At 39.2% G+C, this 6,769-nt stretch overlaps 1 protein-coding gene across 1 annotated transcript in view; it reads right to left on the reverse strand.

The window, feature by feature from the left end:
- Positions 1 to 5,063, reverse strand: part of LOC127525802 (PWWP domain-containing DNA repair factor 3B-like) — a 202,652-nt gene extending 197,589 nt beyond the window's left edge. The window contains exons 1-3 of the transcript XR_007934811.1: positions 4,426 to 5,063; positions 3,819 to 3,984; positions 3,469 to 3,710 (exon numbers count right to left, since the gene is read on the reverse strand). The gene's annotated coding sequence lies outside the window, so the exon portion shown is untranslated. The remainder of the gene's footprint in view (positions 1 to 3,468; positions 3,711 to 3,818; positions 3,985 to 4,425) is intronic.
- Positions 5,064 to 6,769: the final 1,706 nt, after the last annotated feature.

A 6,769-nucleotide genomic window follows, 5' to 3' on the forward strand; every position in this document is an offset into this window, starting at 1 on the left:
TCCATCAGGTCCTAGTGGTGTGCTGAACACATCAGCCTGTCTTTAGGGTCTCTGAGACTGGAGGAGGTCAGGAGTCCAACTGTACAGCAGGCACTGATGGGCATCAGCATCACGACTGGTAACAAGATAGAGATGACAGATATTTGAGCTGGACATAATCCTATATGAGTATCCAATCAAACAGCATATTAAGAGCACACCAAGTCTGTATACTCCAGTATGGCCCTGATATAACAACCTGTACAGCTGTAAACGACTCCACTTAACTGGTCATTTAGCACACACTACACTGAGTCTGTCAAGTCATAGCCATTAAATAATTCAATCTGAACACCTGGAAATTTATTTTGGCAATGATATTTCTGGTAAGGCATTTTTATATTGTCGTTTCTCATTGGTTTATACTGAAAATTTGGTTTACATCAATGTAGTTTTCAATAGTATGTATTATATATAGTATATAAAAAAATTAAAGGAACAATTTGAAAGCACATGAGATCTTAATGGGAAAAAAAATCTTGCTGGCTGTCTCTATTGCTATGGACTGATGTGTTAGGAACAACAGGATGGCACATCATTTGTTGGAAATGAAAACGATGAACCTACAGTGGGCTGAATTCAAAGACACCCCGAAAATCAAAGAGAAAAAACGATGCGGCAGGCAGGCGAGTCCATTTTGCTGAAATTTCATTGCAGCAACTCCAAATAGCACTCAGTAATTTGTATGGCCCCCATGTGATTGTGTGCATGCCTGTCAATATTGGGGGGGTTTGGGTTGGTGGGCATGCTGCTAATGAGATGAAGGATGGTGTCCTGGGGGATCTCCTCCCAGATCTGGACCAGGGCATCACTGAGCTCCTGGACAGTCTGAGGTGCAACCTGGTGGCGTTGGATGGACTGAAACATAATGTCCCACCCAGAGGTGTTCTTGGGGCAGTCAATGGGATCAGTTCCTTCATCCTATGACCACATGAGGCCGGCTGTTGTGGTGCACCCAGGAGCCACTGTACCAGCATAGGGTCTGCCAATGGGTCCAAGGATTTCATCTAAATACCTAATGGCAGTCAAGGTGCCCACTGTTGTCTAGTCTGTAGAGGTCTGTGTGTCCCTCCATGGATATGCCTCCACAGACCATCACTGACCCACCACCAAACCAGTTATGCTGAACTACGCCACAGGCAGAATAACGTTCTCCATGGCTTCTCCAGACCCTTTCACATCTGTCACATGTGCTCAAGGTGAACCTGCTCTCATCTGTGAAACGCACAGGGTGCCCACCAGTGGTAGACCTGCCAATTCTGGTATTCTATGGCAAATGCCCATCGAGCTCCCTGGTGCTCACTAGAGGACGTCGGGCCACCTTCAGGCCACCCTCCTCAAGTCTGTTTGTGATTGTTTGGTCAGAGACATTCACACCAGTGGCCTGCCTGCTGGTGGTCATTTTATAGGCTCTGGCAGTGCTCATCCTGTTCCTCCTTGGCCAAAGGAGCAGAAACTGGTGAGTCCTGCTGATGGGTTAAGGACCTTCTACGAGGGGCCCTGTCCAGCTCTCCTGAAGTAACTGCCTGCCTGTCTCCTGGAATCTCCTCCATGTCCTTGAGACTGTGCAGGGAGACACGGCAAACCTTCTGGCAATGGCACGTGTTGATGTGCCATCCCAGAGAAGTTGGACTACCTGTGCCAGCTCTGTAGGGTCCAGGTATGGCCTCATGCCACCAGTAGCGACACTGACCGCAGCCAAATGCAAAATGAGTGACAAAACAGATGAGGACGGAAAAATGTCAGTGACCTCCACCTGTTAAACCATTAATTCCTGTTTTGGGGGTCGTCTCATTGTTGCCCCCCCCCCCCCCATGCCCCAAAGCAGCTGAAACTGATGAACAAGCCCCACTGCTACTTAACTGACCAGATCGATAGCCCACAAGTGTCACTGACTTGATGCTGTACTCTCATTAAAAAGGGTTCCTTTCATTTTTGAGAAGATATATCTATCTATATATATACTGTATATCTATATATATATATATATCTATATATATATAATGTCAAAACCTTAGAACAACAAGGTCCTAGCTGTGAGTCATGGTTTTAGAATACTGAGATTCAAAGGTTTTGACTATTTATCAGGCGTATACAATCCTTTTCTTTTAATTTTGTTCCCATATGTAAAACCTGTAATTTAAGTTAAAAATGCAAGTGTTATTGAAAATGTGACTCCTAATAAAAGATAAGTAAGAACCATATTATTCTAGAGTAAGTTTGTAAGTGAACAGCAAAGCCTTGATCAGGATGCTCAGTTTCCAAGCTCTTTTATCTAGCAAAGTGCACACCATTTGTAACCGTGTGGATACGAGTGAAGGCTCTGGTCACATCTATCAGTGTTAATACGCAAGGTGATTGGACCAGCACCACTTAAACAGAACACTCAGCATTATCACTACCAAAAACAAGATTTTATGAATAATTATTCAATATAAATTGTGCAACAATTTCAAGAAATATTTGCAATTATCAATAATGATTGGTCAGTTGAATTGAAAGAAAGAATGCACAAAGATTAAATTTAACAAACAGACTGATCAAGTAAGTATTAAAACAACAGCATGCCCACTTCTATATATTATATATAAATAAAACAACAATGTAAAATACATAACAACTGTACAAAGCAGTTATAACAATTAAAGAAAAAATCCAGATGACATCAATTGTCTAAAAACAGACATGCAATTTCAAATATACAGAACTTAATCAACAATCTTTAACAATAACAGAAAGTGTCCTTTATTATTTACATTAATAGTTACATTAAATATATACAACTTTATTTTGCACAGTCATTTTAACACACAGAAATAAAAAGGCAAAAGAGAAGTAAAGAAAGAGACACATTTATTTCAGTAGGGTTGAGATGTAATTCTGAGTTTAAATGCCTCAGTGGTGCTTTCCTTGTGCGTCCAACTGTTGTAAAACAAGTACAGTTTGTCAAACTCTTACCTCTCACTAAAAAACAAAACAAAAACAACCACACAAATGAACAAATTCTAATCATACCAACCAGAAACACTTCTGCATTTCTCATTTGAAACCACAATTCTTGACCTTGTAAAGTTTAGAATAAATGCTACATATAGCATACTTCTAAATGTAATTTTACCAATACTAAAAATGTACTAATGTATAGTTTAAATGTCACTTTAAACATATATATTCACATTTATATATATTTAGTTTATATTCTTGTCTAAATTCACAACAACTATAGGGTATTCTGTTTAACAGAATAATGGCGCTGAAAAGAAAAAGAAAGGACTGTTTATTTTCCACATGACGTACCACTCACTGTATGCTGGTCCATCCATGAACAGATTTTCTGTCTCTGGCAGTGAAATCCTCTCAACTGTTTGTACAGCTTTAATAAGAGCCCATCAAAAACACAGCAAAAGAGAGGATGTTACTCATAGACACACTTTCTGTACTCATTAGAGATTTACTGAAGGCTAATTAACCTATGGCATCAGCACATCCAGAATGATGCCAACTCTATCAATCCTCTCAAAAGTGCCTACAGCTCTTGACAGCACTTCATCCAAGAAGTTGTAGAAGCCATCTATCAGCTCCTCATCTTCTATATAAGTCATTACCAGGTGACCTTTAGGATTTTCATAATTTTTTAACCATTTGGACGATACCTTACGAGATACAACAGCCTGTTGGACAAGAAAATACAAGTGTTTGGCACTATAAAGTCATCATAGCTCTTTGCTGCCAGATAGATTACAATACCAAAGTTTTACTTGTCATCTGAACTAAGTTACCAGCAAGTGATCATCTGCTCCATGGTCCTTTATTATGAACTCTAACAGTTTTTCATGTTGAGTCCTCCTGTAGGCCCTGCTGATCTCTGCAGCTGCAAAAACCTGAGCCCCTTGTTCTTCAGTCAGCTGCCCTGCTGCAGCCACACAGCCAGCCTGCTCTCCTACACTGTGGACACACATAAATAAATGCATCAGACTGTCACATGTAGTATTTGTCTTATGCAAGCTGTCTGGTTTTGGTCTGAACAGTTGTGTTTTCTCGGAAAAGTGGACACATTGGAAGACAGTTGAAACTGTGAGGAGTACTCTGTGGATCACTACAAAAACTCCTGTTGGATGTGATCTCAATAGCTTTCTGAATACATTCATTACTTCAGAGTATTATGATTGCACCAGTCCGGACACTGGCTAAAGTAATAGGCAAGTCACAGAAAAGCTTTGAAGATATTTTTATTCCAACCATCAAAATAACCAATCTAACACTCCCCATGTGACAACGGGTCAAAAAGCTTATGACAATCCTTCATACCATGTTCAATTTTAAGGCTTTTACTCAAGTTGAACGAAGTATCAAACCACAGTGGTAGACTAAGTTCTACATTAATACCTTGGTGTGGCTGTATCAGTATATTCCTCAACGAGTTCACTGCTGCCATGATCTTCTTGGTCCTGACTTTTAGATATTAAAATATTGATGTTATTCATTTAACAGAAAAAAAAGAGTGCCAGTAAAAGTTTACCTGTGTACACCAAAACACACACTGGTGTATTTAAAGTAACACTATATGAACTTATTTAAACATTAAAAAATGTAAAATTCCAAGCTTATTTAAACTGTTTTCCCCTGGTTGGATGTGAGGTGTCACCTTTGATTGTCCAAGCATCCCAAAAAGTAACGTCTCCAAAAGCAGGGTACCCGCACCGGCACTCAGCAATGGTACACTCAGAACAAGTACCAATATCTGTAAATTATTCTAACAAGGCACAGGTCATTTGGCACCCACTAAACCAGACCATAGGAGATGGCCACATAAAATTATGGGATAAATTGTTAACAAAACAAAAAGGAAACACTGAATATTTACCACCCATACTCAGCCTGAGTTAATGGGAAAAGTGGGATACACGTACCTCCGTAGGAAACTGCTGTTCTGCGGTGATCTCGCAAGTGTTCATTTGCTCGTATATACGAGCGTGAAGAATACAGTCGCGGATGACAGAAAGGGCACAAAAACACATCTGAAGATTAAATCTGTGATCTGTCGTATTTTTGATTGTGATATGATCCTGTTTAAAAAAATGTAAAATAACATTACAGCGTTTTAATTGAACATCTCACAAATGTAAATATGCACAGAGTTAATAGGGAACCAAACTACTGGCGGTGATCTACTAGCATTCCACTGAGCACCGGAGAGGGGGTGGGTATGGGTGGATGTTGCCCGTGAAACTTGCTTTGCGGCGTTTGAAGATTTGCCAGCACCGCTGAGTGCCGGTGTTCTGACGATTTGTCCTACTTTGTCGAAGTATCCTTCCGTAGTTTATTTATGGAAATGTTAACATTTCCCAATATATTCTATATGCATCATTTAATGCCCGAAAGGGACACAGTCTGATGCAAAGATTTCACAAGACGGTCATTACTCGTGCATGGATACAATGGGCTGTACAAGATTAAAAGTCACACATGCAAAATATGCAACTTATAAAATGTTGACAGTAAATACCTATGCAGTAAACTGTAATAAATGCATTAATGTAGTAAGGCTAAGAAAAGCATACATATTACTGAAATACAGTAACACTTACCTCAAACTTCAACACTAGGTAGAAAAGTTGCGTAATTTTGGTCTGCACATGCGTAGTATCAGTGAGTAGATCATTTCGATGGGTAGGATGTTTCGTTAGAACACCGGACCACTTCAAGCACTGAATATGCATCAATTACTACAGCGAAAATGATTATTAATACAAACGTGAATACAACATATATTAATATTTATACAAACGTACAATCACAACAAAGAAACAAAAAGTTATTTGAAAAACACGAAGAAAACTTAGCAATTGCAAATTTCATACGTTTTAATTTAGAAGCAAACTTACTTCCATTGTCAGAAATAACAAACAATTCGTTTCGTCGCTTCTTCTTTGGTCTAATAGAGTTTCTTCGCTGCTGCTATTTCAAAAGAAACTCTATGAGGCGGAACCTCAAAGCGGTAGGGATCACTAACTGTGAAAAGATTGGTGGAAGTCACACTTGAAAGACAACTTCGAACGTTGAGTGAGTTTTTGATTGTCATACTTTAACAACAATCTCATTCGTTGAAATTCTGAATTAGCCAATACTATCCACTTCCATTTACAGTTATCCCGCCTTCAGATCCACCCATAATGTCTCCGGTCTGCAGCAATACCCTTCTCCTGTAAGCTGCAACTCGTTGGCGTTCATTTTGTCTCTGCTGCGAGATTTGAACAATCTTTGCTGCTTGTCGTACTGCATGTCGCTGTTTATTCCACAGTTTTTGTTCTTCAGTAAAAATTCTTTTTGGTTTCTTCGTTTTTGGCAATTTTTGAGGTGTAGTTTGAGCACTTGAAATATCCAAAATCTTATTTCTTTTTGCATTTTCGTCTTCTTCAGTCGAGTGACTTCCTTCAGCTTTTCTTTTAATCCGATTGGTCACTCGCTTCCCAGTGCTTCGTTTTTTATTTTGTTGTTGAGGCAAATGCGCAATATTCAAATTGTTTATGGTCTTTTCTTGGGTTACTTCGTCATTAAAATGCAAGCTTGTTTCTTTTTTTAGTTGGTTGGTCCAAATTTTCATAATTCGTAGAATATCAGCCAATCAAAACACTGATGTAAACGTACCAACCAACCAACCAACAGATAGACATGCTGAAATATATATATATATATATACTGTATATAGCTGAGGCATTCAGTAGTACGA

The sequence above is a fragment of the Erpetoichthys calabaricus genome, chromosome 4 (assembly GCF_900747795.2).
Source record: "Erpetoichthys calabaricus chromosome 4, fErpCal1.3, whole genome shotgun sequence".
NCBI classification, from domain to species: domain Eukaryota; kingdom Metazoa; phylum Chordata; class Cladistia; order Polypteriformes; family Polypteridae; genus Erpetoichthys; species Erpetoichthys calabaricus.